Source organism: Varanus komodoensis, unplaced genomic scaffold, assembly GCF_004798865.1.
Source record: "Varanus komodoensis strain SLA01 unplaced genomic scaffold, ASM479886v1 scaffold12, whole genome shotgun sequence".
In the NCBI taxonomy this organism is placed as follows: domain Eukaryota; kingdom Metazoa; phylum Chordata; class Lepidosauria; order Squamata; family Varanidae; genus Varanus; species Varanus komodoensis.
In genome coordinates this window covers 27,486,340-27,501,875 of record NW_025335349.1, presented here as the reverse complement: position 1 = coordinate 27,501,875, position 15,536 = coordinate 27,486,340, and positions in this window count along the sequence as shown.

The window sequence follows — 15,536 nt, the reverse complement described above, 5'->3', positions numbered from 1 at the left end:
ATGGGCCAAGCATGGGCCAAGCATTATTATACAGATTTTATCATTTTGCACAGCCTCGGAAAGATTAAACGTTAAACTGCCTGTACTTGCTGAAACTGAAAGCCATTCTTATGTTGATTGAGACTTCCTGGTGAAAATTATCAGCCAGAACAAAATCTTTCATGTGCAGCAGCTTCTTTACCTGAGCCATTTTTGTCTGGGGTCAAAAATGATCCCCAGTGCAGCTAAAGCTAGTTTTTTGTTAATGCAGGACAAGTAGTATGTTTTCTGGACTTCTGAAAAACTTGAACTCAACTAAAGCCTGCTGATACCTCCCTCTTTTGCATGGATTGTTCCAGTTTAGCTAGATAAGGACTTGTATTTGAAGAATTTAGAGTAATATTAGTATATAAAATAATAGTGTCCACATGAGATTAAGGAAATGCTATCATGTCAGAGAGTGTAACTTCTAGAGCAGGGTTAGATAGCCCAGTTTTCTGCATTACAATTTTCATCATTCTGACCATTGACAATGCTGGTGAACCACAAATTCCCCAGCCCTGTTTTGGACAGTGATGTATAGCATCTTCCCAATTAGAAATGAACTGGTGCATCAAGTGGGAAACTAGAAGCTAATTTCTTTGGGCAGCAGAAGCAGCAGGAAAAGCTATCACAAAAAGGTATGGAAACTGAAAGAAAGACAACAGGATGGAAAAATGTACGGAATGGGAAAGGCCAAAGATAATATTAAGAGTTAATAACAACAGCACAATTAAATAATTGAGCAACAATTTTCAAACATAAAAGAATAAGTCCAATCATGTCAGAGGAAATGCAAGCTTTTAATGATGCACGAAAATTGCCATTTAAGATTCTGTTTGGTGAGGAAGGATTCCCAGCACAGTTACAGAAAAAGCAAAAGAAATCATTAGATAATGTTTAGGAGATGACAAGGTTGCAAATGATTTCTGCTTCCTGATTACCTTAGTAGGATATAATAAAACAGGTAGGCAGAGGTATGTGACTCACTACATCTGATATATTGTTGGAGCAGAGGAAATATTTAAGAGAGTCCTGAGTTACACAGATGTAAATAATGTAATAGTCAGATGAAAACCTAAAGACAGAAGTTCTTTCAACTCATCCTCATTACTAGACATGAGTTACACTGCTAAAATGAAAATGAATTCTTCCTGTACACTTGAGACTGGCTTGATACTGGGCTATTTCCTTTGATCCCGGGGAGCCTCCAATGAGACTACGGTTGCCCTGCCTCATTCATGGAACTGGGGTGGGGTGGGGGGGTGTCTCATGTCTTCCATTTCTAATCCTCCTATATTTTCCTATGGGTTTTTTCATCCTTTTCTTACCACAGAAATACCATTTTAAATTACTCACAGTTTAGCGTGTCAAGTAAACCAGGCACACTATGATTAATCTTAACTCCACTTCATTGGAAGAAGGCAGCTTCATTAAGTATGGTGTCAACATGCCACAACTACAAGAACAAATGTTAAAAATCATTTCCTTTGCCATATATTCATATATGTAAATAGAAGAATGGGAAGGGGAGATAACTGGTAGAGTGGGAGCTCAGTAAAGGGATGTGAGTGTTGGGAGTGAAAAGGATGGCTACTTCGGATGCTGTTGACAAGGATTACCAGCTGGGCTTCAGAAGAACTGGGATGTGAAGCAGATCAAAGGGGAGTTGTGGAGGATAGGCCATGCCGAAATGATGAGGTAAGAGAAGAGGACACACTTGTTTCAAGGCCAGACTCCTCCTGTGGGCAGGCAGTTCCCAGGAATAACCAAGCTATACAGCCAGTGGGAGTGAATTCTGAGAACGTTTCTCAGATGCAGCCCAGCTCTTGACCCCATGATGCATCACCAGCAGAGGAGGGTAGCCCAATTAGACAATCAGCACATGGGGAAGAGGTGTCTTTGGAAGGTCCCTCCCAAAGGGGTGGGCTCCAGGCATACTCAGACGGAGAGTACCTGGAGGTGACAACTAGATCGGGTTCAACAAGCTGCTCCATGCATGTTCAGAGATTTGTTCTGGATGATTTGTGCTTTGGGGTCAATAAGGAATGCTATGTCATGAAAATGGTCTGTGGCTTTTGAATGCTCAAAGGTGGAACCTCAGCTCATGGCAGCAAGGTTCCTTTCTTCCAATATAACATCAGAAGTATTCAAAAATATCAATATCAATAAAGCAATTACTCTCAATCTTGCGCTCCCTGAGAGGGCATCCTCAGCACCATGGGAAATATTAGATCTCCCAAGTCAAAGAGAGTTCTGCTACCTTGCAGAGGGGGAATCCAGCTTCCGAGTCCCATTTCTTGATCCTGTGGATAGCTCTGCAGTGATCATCTTTCCAACGTTAGAGCTGTGACACCCCGAGAACTGGAAAAGTGACAGATCAGGAGGAATCAGAAGGGACTTGGATCTGCAGGATCCAAAGCCTTCCTGGTCACTGAACACTGTAGCTTTCCCACTGCTTGCAGTGGGGCAGAAATAGTTGGAGGGGGAATGGACCAAAGGCAGGGCTGCACCATTCCACCCTCGGTTTTGCCCTGCAGGTAGGAGCACAGCAGGGCTTGGGGTAAGTCTGATTGGAATATTTGGATTCTGCAGGTGGGACTGCCCTATTAAACATCTAATAGCATATAATTCCTTGCTAGCTTGGAAAATGGTCCCCAAGACTGATGCAAATCAGAAAATAAATAAAAACACCAGAATAGTGCTACAGTCTGTTTTAAATAAACTTCTACCCAAAGCAACCAGATTTAATTAAAGCCCATTTTGTAAGCTTGACATAACATGTGTGCATATTTCTAACAGCAAATTCTTCCTTATTCAAATTCACTCCCTTATTAATGTGCGTGCTGGTAAAATTCTCTTCCATGACTTTGCATATAGTGGTTGAAGCAAAAAAAAGGAAAAATACAGGAGCGGGCTGGTTATAACCTCATTAAATTATGATATTGCACTTCACCAAATTATGCAGATTTCCCTCTCAAATCGAGTTCAGATTTCTCTGAAACCCATCAGTCCTTGCACTTACTTGCGTGCAGAGCAACTAGTGTTAGAGGGAGGCTGGCTTTCTCCTTCACCCCTCCCAGTTTATTCTAGCACTTTTCATTATGTGCTAATTGCTCTGACTGGTGATGATTGAAGGGAAAAACAAGTGTGGCAGCCACAGATCTTCCTTTATTGGCTAGAGGAATTCATATATCACAGTCCTAGTATGCAGATGCTCCTGTCTCCATGGTTTGTGTTTCCTCCAACCCCTGAGGATTTCCATTTTTTAAGTTGTTGCTGCAATTTTTCATGCTGTCACTTCCAAACATGCATATTGACAAGAATGTCAAGAAATTGCCTTCCATGCATTTATTTACTCTCCCCCAGTTATTCACAGCTTTGCAAATAATGAGAAAGATGATTTATCTGTGAAGGTGTGTGTTATTTCAGTGCAGAGAATACATTTAAATTCATGTAATGGTGTAATTAGTGAGGGTTCTCTGTGAAGATGCTTACTTTTATGGTCCATTCTTGTTTAACAAATATGTGACCTTTGATTCCGGATGTGGTTGACATAGGGGTGGCTCCATACATCACTTTTTTGAATGCTGGTGATGCATTTTCAGACCAGCACAGTCATAAAAACTTTAATTAAAGGTTGTAAAAGTTCCAGACATCTATTTGTTTAGCAGTTGCAGTTTGGGGATTGTCAGTACAAACACTTTCTTGCTGCAATTGTGTGAGCTGGGCAGCAACATGCCAAAACAAATAAAATGTTCATTTTTTATCACTTATACTTCAAAAGTTGAGACTAAACAGAAAAGTTTCATAAAGGCTGCCAAGCTGCTCATTCACTGCTGTAGAGATATTGCCACAGTTGCAAGCTAAAATCACACCACAGGTGTGAGTGAGTGTGTGGAAGTTACCATTTTTGGGCACCTTCTGATAAATACAGACATGTTTTGCAGAGGTTTTACACATGAGGCTGATGAATACAAGGAGTGAGACAGGAAGAAATCTATTTATTCAACCATACCCTAATGCACACAACAGACAGGTGATAAAAATCTATCCCAACACAGTTTGGCCAAAGACTAGTTATCATCACACGGTATGGGACAGCACTAGCTCAGCAATCCTGAACTGAGGCTGAGAAAGAATTAGTGCTGGGTTACATTCTGGATCTTCTGGAGCACAGAAATTTGTCTGAACAGACCCCTGCTCCTTGCCTCCTTGGACTCCTGGTCTGAACACTGGTGACTCCGACATCTGCAGAAAATGCATGCCAGGTGTGTCAAGCATCTTTCAGCCCAAAGGAGAGAACCTCCTGGGACCTGCATGACAGGTGAAGCTGATGACTAATAAGCAGTGGGGCTGAATAAGCAGCTTAGCAACTAAGCTTTGAGAGAAGTGTTTCAACCTTCTAGAACACAGACAATACGGCGCTCAGGCTGGGAGTCCACCAAAGAGCTGGGGGTTGTGATAAAGTGGGTGAGGCCAGAGGAAGGAGCATGAGCTTCTGGGGAATCACAGGAGTGCCAGATGCAGCCCTTGGGCCAGGGGCTGTGCAGCCTCATATACAGGGATGATACGGAGCAATGCTCATTGTAATCCATACCTCTGACTTGTTGCCTTGTACTTCCTTGTAGAAGTCTCACTTGGTTTGTGTTAAAATTGTGTAGCACCAGTATAACTCCACCTCTGCATGACAGTGCATCTTTAGCACATGGTGGAAATGCTTGGATTGCTGCTGGTTCAGAAGTGCTTGACTCTGGCAGGGCTCTGCCATAGACATGTGATCTGTCAAGTTTCACGGGATCCCTCTTCAGGGTGTGTGGGACAGAGTAGTTAGAGCAGTGAAAGGCAATTTCTGAGCCATTGGTATAATCCCAGTTAGAGTGTAACATTGCCTAATGCAGCCTGGTAATGGGGAGGCTCAGGGCTTAAGTATCCAGAGGTTGGACTGGGAGCCTATTCATGCAGTCCTTGGTTAGGATGGCTTGCATATTCAACTTTTACTACAAACCCGCAATGTTTTAGCTGCAAACACTTCCAAGAGCCAGAAAGAGGGCTCCAGGGAACTTTAATCACTGCCACCCTAACAAATAACAGCTTTAGAATCCAACCACAGTAGAAATGTTCTTATGAAGCTGCAGAAAGCTTTCAACTTCAGTGGCAGGGCTGGATATGCAAACCATCTGTTTGTATTATGAGGCGGTTAGCACCCAAAGAATACTGTTGATCACTTCCCAAAGCCCCTCAGAAGAGGTAGCCAGGCTTTCATGAATCATTTGATCAGGCAAAGCCATCTTCCAATATCCAGCCTGATGCATCTGCTCATTATCAAGCAGAGCACCTGGAGAAAAGGTGGCAGGAAAGCATAACAGCAGTTCAGATGTAACTTTAAATGATTAGTGTTCACTTCCGTTCTTCACTGTACTCCTTTAGAGACACACCAACAAATATGCATGCAATTAAAAATGTAGGAACAGTTAGAAATTCAGCTTCCTTTTCTGCTCCTCTCTTCCTCTCCTTCTCTCTCATTCTTTTTCTTTATTTTTCTGTACAAAATTCAGTCCATTAAATCTTCATTTTCTTTGCCATCTTTTTACTTTCAGGTACATGGCAGGCATGAATATTTAAAGATATTCTAGCATTAATTTTAAGGTTTGGGAAGTACTCAAGATTTTCTTGGCTATCAATCTATGCCTAATATAAAGTCTCACATAAAGACTCGGGAACCTGAGCTATAAATATGCACTCAGAACAAGAATATGCTCAAAAGTTGGAACAGCTTCCTTCTTGTATGAAGGGCAGCGGAAACGCCAGCTTGGACTCTTCTGCTCCCCAGAGGATCTCGCATTTCATGTGTATGTATTTCTTTCCTCTATTAGCATTCCTGCACCATGAAAGCCCTTTTTCCCTTCTTTTTTCCTTCCTTCTCTGGGCAATTCAGCATGAGGAGGAAGGCACTGGGTGAACTCCAGTTGTTTCTCTGATGGAGGCAGTGAAGGAGGAACAGGAAGGGAAGGAGGACTGGAAAGGCAAAGCAATTGCACTCAGACCTCTCAGCATGTCAATGGCCTTTGGAGCTCACCTGGTGTGCCATGGCAGTGCATGCCCTGGCAGCAGGTCTTCAGGGTCCGTTTTAGCTTCCCCTTTGCTTGGCAGCAGTTGAAGTGTTTCAACCAGGGACGAAACACTAAGCTGTGCCCTACCTGACACACACGCGCATGTGCGCGCGTGCGCACGCACACACAATATCACACTGCAAAGGAAAATGTGTAAGGGGATGACCCCATGGGGCTTTTAGTCTTTAATGTAGACTGCTCTGAAAGTTTGTGGTGAATTAATGGTATGTAAAAGCTTAAATCATGGGTCCTCAAACTATGGCCCGGGGGCCGGCTCCAGCCCGCCATGCCCATTTGGACACCACACGTGTGCCCGCACCCACACATGTGCCCGCCGCCGCCGCCACTGCCCACCTCACCCCATACGCGGGGAGGCAGCAGTTTGCTCACTTGGAGAAAACGATATCCAGGCGAGCCAGCCGCTGCCTCCTGCGCCCACCTCAAACAGCCCACCCCACCTCACCTGGCTTCGCTGCAGGCCCCACCCCCATCTCTTACATGCACCCACACACACCGCCCCCACCTTTCCACTGGCCCCCTGGCGGAAAAGTTTGAGGACCCCTGGCATGCATGCCTGCATGCATAAATAAATAAATAAATTAGACTGATCTTCTGAAATCGCTTGGTGTGTCCCAGCAGCCAACATATATTTGATCTCCAGTGCCTTTTCCTTTTTGGAGTCCAGATTGGACAGCCAACCTTTTTTGCTGCATGTACGGTAATATTCTTTGTTGCAGCACTTTAAGAGTCACTTCACTTGTGTGGGAGATTAATGCAATAGTCCTGTGGTGGCTGCGCTCCCTTGCATCTCCATTCTTGTGGATTGGAATGCATGTTGAGCATTTCTAGTCTCTGGGCCATTGTTTAGTTTTCCATATTTGTTGACATCTTTTTGTTAGGATTTGGACTGATTCATGTTGTGCTGCTTGGAATAGTTCTGTTGGCATTCTGTCTGCGCCAGGTGTTAAATTCCTTCCCAGTGCTTTTGGAGCGGCTTTCACTTCGCTTTCTAACATTGCAGGCTCTTCTTCCTAGCATTCCGCTTCAAAGGAGTCTGTCATCCTTTCATCTCTTCTGCATAGTCCTTCTAGATATTTGCTCCCACCTTTTCTTTATTTTCTCCTGGTCAGATAGTATGTTCCCTTGTTTTAGCCTTTCGGCATTCCTAATCTAGGTTTGAATTTCCCTTTGATTTCTTGGATCTTCTGGAAGGGGGTCTTTTGTACCATATAGGGCAGCCTGCCTCAAACTGGTGCCCTCAACGTTCTTTTGGGCTTCTTATGAGGTTCAAATGGAGTGTAGGAGGACTCCAAGAGGCAGTTTGAGTTCCTTATAGGCAGGGTATAAATGCAGAAAAAGAAGATGATGTTGTTGTCTCAGCATTCTTGACTCATGCTGGCTGGGGCTGATGGGAGATTGTCTTTTTTAAAACTTTCAGGTACATAGCAACCATGAGCATTGAAATATATTTTAGCATTAATTTTAAGGTGTGTCAAGATTTTCTGGGCTATCCATCTATGCTTCATATAAAGGATCACACAGAGGTCCAAGTATCTGAGTTATAATCATGAAGGCAGTGAGTAGGGGAAGCCTGCCATGGGGTTCTGAAGTCATCAGGTTGCTCTTGGAATAGCTGGAAAAGCAACAACATGGAAATGCGATTGTCCTAGTTCATTGGGCCTGCTCCAAGCCTAAGTGGAACTGTCCAGAACCCGTTACTTTGTTATACCTTGTTGTTTCTCTTTCTTTTGCTGAACCAGCATCTTCTAACTTCCTTCCTTGTGTGCGTGTGCGTGTGTATGCACGTGTGATGGGATGTTCCCCCTCTCCCTCTCCCTCTCCCTCCCTTTCTGGCTGAAGTCACACTGTGTAACACCCTGGCAGTTTGTTATTTATTATTTATTTATTTAAACCTTTTTTATGCTGTCACCACATGCCTCAGCATCTCAGGACAGCACACAACACATACAATTAAAAACAAATTCCATAAAATATTATATAAAAACAAAGACAGAAACGAAAAAGGAACTGTTAATGATAAAATATTAGTTTTTAAAATAGCAATTAAATAAAAAGGTTTTAACCTGGCACTGAAAAGAATATAAACTCAGCGCCAGGCACACCTCTCCCTGGAGCGCATTCCATAATCTGGGTGCCACCACAGAGAAGGCCCTGCTCTAGGTAGTTGTTCTCTTCATCTCCTTTAAAGAGGGCTCCCAGAGCAGAGCTTATCCTGCAGATCTTAAGGGGTGTGAGGGCATGTAAAGGAAGAGGCGCTCCTTCGGGTATCCTGGTCCCAAGCCATTCAGAGCTTTATAGGTTAAAACCAGCACCTTGAATTGGGCCCAGACTTCAACTGGAAGCCAGTGTAGCTGGTAGAGGACCGGTGTTATATGAGAATAATGACCAGTCCCCGTCAGCAACCTGGCAGCTCTGTTCTGTACCAGCTGAAGTATCCAGAACGTTTTCAAGGGCAGCCCCACATAGAGCGCAGTACAGTAATCCAACCGGGAGGTTACCAGACCATGAATCATTGCTGCTAGGCAGTGCTTGTCCAGGTAAGGGCACAGCTGGTGGGTCAGCCAAAGCTGGAGGAAGGCACTCCTGCCAGTGCCGCCACCTGGGATTCCAGTGACAGCTCTGGGTCAAGGAGCACTCCCAAGCTGCGGACCCTGTCCTTTAGAGGGAGGGCTACCCCGTCCAGGACAAGGTCAATGTCACTTACATGAAACCGCGATCTGCCCACCAACAGGACTTCCATCTTACCTGGATTGAGGCTCAGTTTATTGGCCCTCATCCAGCTCATTACCTCAGCCAGGCACTGGTTCAGCACAGCCACTGCCTCACCTGGAGCAGATGTAAACAAGAGGTAGAGCTGGGTGTCATCAGCATACTGGTGACACCTCAGCCCAAACCTCCTGACGACATCTCCCAGAAGTTTCATGTAGATGTTGAAAAGCATGGGGGACAAAATGGAGCCCTGCAGAACTCCAAGACAAAGCTGCCACGACACAGCTGTTTACTTGTTTCCAAGTAACCAACTGTTTCCCAAGTAAACAGTTCCAAAAAGCAGTCCTGCTATGCGTAACTCTTACTGGTTTTCCTCAGCAATACGAGCAGACTCTGCTAGCAATAATCCCCCATCTCCATCATCCCCGTGGCTTTGCCACCCTGCCCTCCATCCCTGAAGAATGACCCCCCCCCCATCTGATTCCTCCCAGTGGAATCAAAAACCCAGAATTTCCCATATCCCTATGCCCTGGGCCCCTGAAGAACATGACTTGTGGGCGAGAAGTCGGCTTTGCCACACTCACGGAGCCACATGGTAGTCAAAGCCCAGAATAAAACCAGGGTCACTTCCTCCTAAGGTACAAAGCATGTTCACTCACTCAGGGCTTCTCCACAGAAAGCATTTCTTGTGCACTCGTCAATCTCACTCCTGGAATTTTGCAGGGCCTTTTCACAGTGTCATCCTTCTCCAGGGCTTCTCCTGAGTTTTCCAGCCATTTTCCCAACTCCTTTGTACCGAGTGAGGAAAGTCAGCAGGTTCCCTGGATGTCGCCACTATTTGCTACAGAACTTCCTGTGTTTCCACAATTCTGCTTTATACCACAGCTCCTCTTTGTGTTGTGCAATGGAGCATATAAGAAGACAAAGAGGAAAATCCAGAGATGAAAAAATAAGGAAACACTAATCTTCCTGTAAAGAAAATCTTTGCAGAAACACTAATCTTCCTGCAAAGAAGTCTCAATAAAGCACCAGGTTAAATGCTTTATACAGAGAAGCTGTCAAGCAAAGCTAGTACCTGCAATATTGATGTGGGCGCTCACCTCCCTCCAGGTTGAAGCACATTTGTTTCTTATGAGTGAAATTATGGACAAAATTTTAGTGGTAGTGATGCTTGAATTAAGTTTGTGTCAGGCTGTCAGGAAATAGGGTAGGGAGGGGGAAAGAGGATTTGTGGCCATTCTGCTATGGGTCATTCATTGGTCCATCAAAACACATGCACACTTGCTGTCATGCACTTTCAGCTAGCAAAATCTAATCTTGGGCTGCAATCCTATACTATTTTCTTGGGAGTAGGTCCCATTGGACTCAGTGAAGATTACTTTTGAGGAAGCATGTATAGGATTGCTCTATTCAATTACCCAATGGGCAAAGAAGTTAATGCTCTCATATGAAGCCTCCAGGCCTGGTACACAATTCGCCCATCCATGGTTGTGTTAGTTCACATTTTTTTATTTTCTACTTCTTTTGGAGGGAGGCTAATTTGAGTGTCAAAAGGAGCATGGTTCCTCCTCCCTTAAATGCCTTTCTTTGGCATTTTACAGATCACACCTTTCTTACAAACCTCTGGGCAGGATTCCCTCCTGCTAAAACTATGTTACAGCATTTATATATTTCATGCTTTCCACACCATCACATACTTAACAGCTTCAAGCATTTTTAAAAGCTTATCCAAACCAAGCGTTTCACCAGTTTAACTTCACTTTTGCACTCTCTGTACAGCTGAAACTTCCGCTGGTGGAATACTTGATTCAGTGCCCCCGGCAGTGCCACTCAGGCCTATTCAAAAGCAAGGGAGGGGCCACATAGATCCTTTACTGTCCGTCAGCCCTGCCTCATTTGCAAAATTCAGGCAGGGAGGGGCCTGTCTTGGCATCCAATTGCAGCCCTCCCACATCTTCCCACCAGTTTGCCAGCCTCTTTTCCTGCTGCAGAAAACCCACCAGGGAGGCAGAAAGGCAGCAGACAGCACAATCTTTCTGCAGGTGTTGGTCAGGAAGGCACATTTAAAGGGATGACCAGGAAAGGGCGATGATGGCTCAGGGTGGCCTCTCCTGGGTTTGTTGCTGATTTGCCTTTCCTGCTGAAGAGAATTTGGCCTCCTGTGAAGCACGCCCTTCCTTGTGCTCAACCCCAGTACAAAGCCAAGAACCACTTCCCTGAACTTCAAAACTTCCCTGTGTGGCTGCTAATTCATAAAAGAAGACCCAGCACGGGAGATCAGCTGCTACTTTCGCCAATGTCATGTCTCCTATACTAAGCTCAAGTACATATTTAACAGATTTCTTCAGGACATATATTTGCCATTTCTACCTATGCTGGAAAACTTGTGGGGGGGGGGGGCATTTGTGTGTGGGTGTGTGGGAGAGAGAGAGAGAGAGAGGGAGAGAGAGAGAGAGAGAGGGATGTGAGTGAATTTTTGTGTCTTAAGGTGTTCAGAACCACTACAGAGAGCTCAAAGGGTCAAAATTAGTTTCTTTGGTAAAAGGGGGACCAAGGGGCTGCTCTTTTCTTAAACACCTTCTTGAGGAAGCGGGTGGCATGATTTGCATGCAGCAGTTGGGTTTCCTGACTTAGAACCACATCTCATTCTCACCTCATTTGACTCTTCAGGTTTTATCGGCCCATATAAATCTAATGCCTGTTTAGAAAGAGGCTTCATAGACTGTGTGGCTTCGTATTTCCTCACTGCAGTTGAAAGTGTGGCTAAAGTAGAGACAGGGTGTGGGGCGATCCAAAGGCTATCGTTGCCACTGCTTGAATCATTCCTCTCATTGTTGTCACACATTTCAACAAGAAGGATTTCGATGCTCCGAGTGTCGAGGCAAAGGCCGATGTTTCAATTAAAGCTTCTAAATCTTGGGTCTCTGGAAAAGTTCAATATTGCTGTTGCTAATCTCTCTTCGTTCAACATGCTCTGCAAAGCTGGATGGGTCTGACCTTCCATCCCTTTCTCTTCTTCCCCGACTTTATCTCTATTCTCCTCGTGATTCTGGAAATATTCGCTTTGGCAAAAGTTCACGTCCTCAATTTCCCCAGGAAATGTGCTCTCTGCACCTCCGCAGAGCAATAAGAGTGACATCTCTGCCACAGGAGCCCTCTCTGCACCCCGCCAAGACCAATCTCCATCACATGCATGCTGTGTTTTACTGTTCCACTGCCAAGGCTGGCAGATGAACAAAATTTGTTTTAGCACAGAGGCGATGCACTGCAAAATTCCTCTAACAAATGTGGAGAAAGCTGACAAGCTCAAAGTGCTGGTGCACCTGGATGTTAAGGAATGATGCTAGAGTAGTTGAGCATTGCCAGCTTAAGTGATTTAGGGCACAAGCCTATGCATTTTTAAACAGAAGAAAGGCCTACAATTCCCAGCATGCCCCAGCCAGGCAGTTAACATCATGATGGGTCACATTTATAGTTGAAAAGAGGACATGGCCATCCAACTTCAAATGGTCACTAATGGTCAGCAACTAAAAAGAATGAAATAAAATGTGGAAGGTGTTTTATGTAAACCTGATCAGAGGGCCATGGAACAAAGACAACCAAGCAACAGTAAAACATTCTTCCTGGATATCATGATATAACAAGTTGTTCAGCTGAAAATGCTACCATGCATGTTCAATTTGAGCTACTGGGCAAGAACTACTGCGTGCAAATTTTCACACACATCTCCCCTAGTCTCTTGTTTCTTTTTCTTGGGAGAGTGTCATTAAACACTCTATGAGAAGTGCTAGAAGTTGGCTCCCAAAAGGAAAATTCTGGGAAAAAAGTCAGGCATGCATAGGACACCTGAAAACATATCATGTTGAATCCTGGCAGGCAGGGAGACTGCAACAGTTGTGGGAGAAAGGAGAGGAAGCTTCATAACTGCTACTCAAGCTTTTCTAACCTGTCCACCACGAGCATCTTGGGATTCCAATTTCAACCTGTATCTCCAGGCAAAGGTTGGAAAGATCCTTCTTTGAAACCCTAGAAAGCTGCTGCCAAACCATGGAGATCACTGTTGTTGGACTTCCATGCACATCAGCCTGAGCCAGCTTAGCCAGTGATGATGGATGATGGGAGTCATAGTCCAGTGACCTGTTGGAGGGTCATGTGCTCCTCATCCCTGGTGCAGATAATGCTTAGAGGGACCAGTGGTGTGAGACAGCCAGTTTCCTCTGTCCCTTGACTCAGAAGAGCTTGCAACAGAGCTCCTGCATAATACAGGAGAGGAAGTTTGAGCCGGTGTTCAGCCTAACACACTTTTGAACCCCTGACTGTTAATCCTACCAACCAACCATTATAGAAAGAGTGGGAGGGGAGGGAGAGAGCTTATCTACATGAGACATTTAACTGATCTCCTTACTGAGGCTTCCCCTTCCAGTTTCTTTGTGGGTGGAAGAGCTTTACAGCTAGGTTTTTTCCCAAGTGTGTCCTTTTCCACTTTTCCGTGCATTCCATTACCAGATCATAGGGTGGTTCTGTGGTACAGCTGCAGTATAGCAGACTTGTGAGATGTTCAAATCGGTTGGTTCTGGATTTGAAACTTAATAGCTCAATAGCAGCAAAGATGGCAGGAAAGCACAGGAAAGGACTCAGAGGATGATGACACCATGAAAAAGTCCTGCAAAATGTCTGTGACTGAAGGATCATGCCAACACCATAATTTTTTCATGTAGCGAAGCCTGGCAGGGGTTGTGGGGGAGATCAGTGGGTAATATTTCCATGTCTAGGTGTGGCACCCAGGTGGATTTATGAGTTTGAATTTAGGCATACAGACCCCAGTCCCTGCCCCACACAGACCTTTACAGACATTGGGCACATTTTGTCAAACTTTTTCTGTCAACTTTTTATCACCAGCTTGCTTCTTTTGACCACCAGCTTTGCCAGGCTTGCTCCAGAGAATCATCCATATATTCATATTTTGTTGGTGGCTTTTATCCTAAATTTCAACAGCTCAGCACTGGCAAACCTGTACGACCCAGGACCCATGTGTCTTAGTCCCTGATCTCAGTCCAGGAAAGGAAGTCAGGCCCAACTGCTTTCCTTGCCAGCTCAGTCTTTTTGTCAATTCTGCATGGCAGTGCCAGGAAAAAGCATTTCGGCCAGGATAGGCCAAGAGACCTTTTGGGAATCAAGAGTGAGGTCCACCAGCTGAGCTTCCATTTACCGCAGTGCTCTCTTTGGATTTTGCCATCTCTGGCAATGACTTTTCTTTTGTCCTGCTTCAGATTTCCATGTGCATTGGCGGCATCCTCCCAAATCCATCCCCACATCAATGAAATTAAACAAACAAAGATCATAATACTGAATGGATGAAGTAAAATTGAAATGCTCTACTGAATTTGGATGGAGGCACTATTTGTCTTCACATGTAAAGCCAATGCAGCCCAAACAAAGCTTCCATCTGAAAATAAATGACAGCAAGTTTGGCACAGTAGGTAAAAAGTTAGTCTTGGACTTGGAGTCACTCTACTATTGAGAACTATTTGTCATCCACTGTCAGAATTAGTTTGTGCATTCATACATTATATTTCCATCCCACCTCTTGTTCCTGCAAAGAATCCAAGGCAGCTCCTCTCCATTTTATCCTCAGATCAACCCTGTGAGGAGGGTTATACTGAAAGTCAGTAACTGGCCCAAAGTCTCCCAGTGAGCTTCATGGCCATGTGGGGACCAGAACCCAGGGCTCCTGAGCTCCAGCCCAAACTTCTAACCATTAGACCACAACCCTGTTACCAAATGTGCTCTTTCTACATATCTGTACAAATTGGTGCATCAGTTTCCAAGACACGTATTTAACAGAAGGACCTTTTTAACATTAACATGGCAAAGAAAGGGAACCTGGATAATATGCACACATGCTTTTAGGAATAATCCAGATTTCTTCAAATAAAAGCAAGAAGTTAAAATGTGTACTCAATCTTTTGGCCAAAGTAACTTGGTACAGCAATTGCAATGCAAACAAATTTATGCAAAACAGTTCAGTTCTTCAGAAGCCTGTAGAGAGAAAGGTGTTTGGGGGAAAATTAGCACTGTTCTCTTGGCAGTTGACTCCAGAGCTTTGAGTGGGTTGCATTGATTGTTCAGCCTGTTTTGGGAAGAGTTTGTCAGGGCAGAGATTAAAGAGCCAGGGATTAGGGAAATCAGAAGAGCAGAAAATGCATGATTGGGTGAGCATTACAGAGTGGGGAGAATAAAAGGGGACAGGGGCAGTTTTTTCCCTGAGGCTAGTCCTGAAACACCATTACCCTAACAAGAGGGAAGGAAGAAAGAGGTTTTTCTAGAGCTTTCGATGCATTTGTGCCAGCTTCCAGCATTTTAATATTTATTGATTTAATTTATGCAGCATCTTCCTACCAAAAATGGCACTCAGGGTGGCTTACAAAAACAAATTAAAATAGGTTCAAATAAGACTGCACCTTAAAATACTATAAAAAGATAATAATCACAGAACAAAGGAAGTCTATGAACCAGCAGACCCGCTTACAGGCCAAAGGCCCTCTTTTTTATTATATATAATTTGTTCAAGCTAAAATACAACCAAGAAAAAACTAAGATAACCTCCCCCCCCAACCAGAGGAGCTACCTCCTGTTCCAACCCCCTGCCCAGCAATGGAATCTTGCAAATCAGCC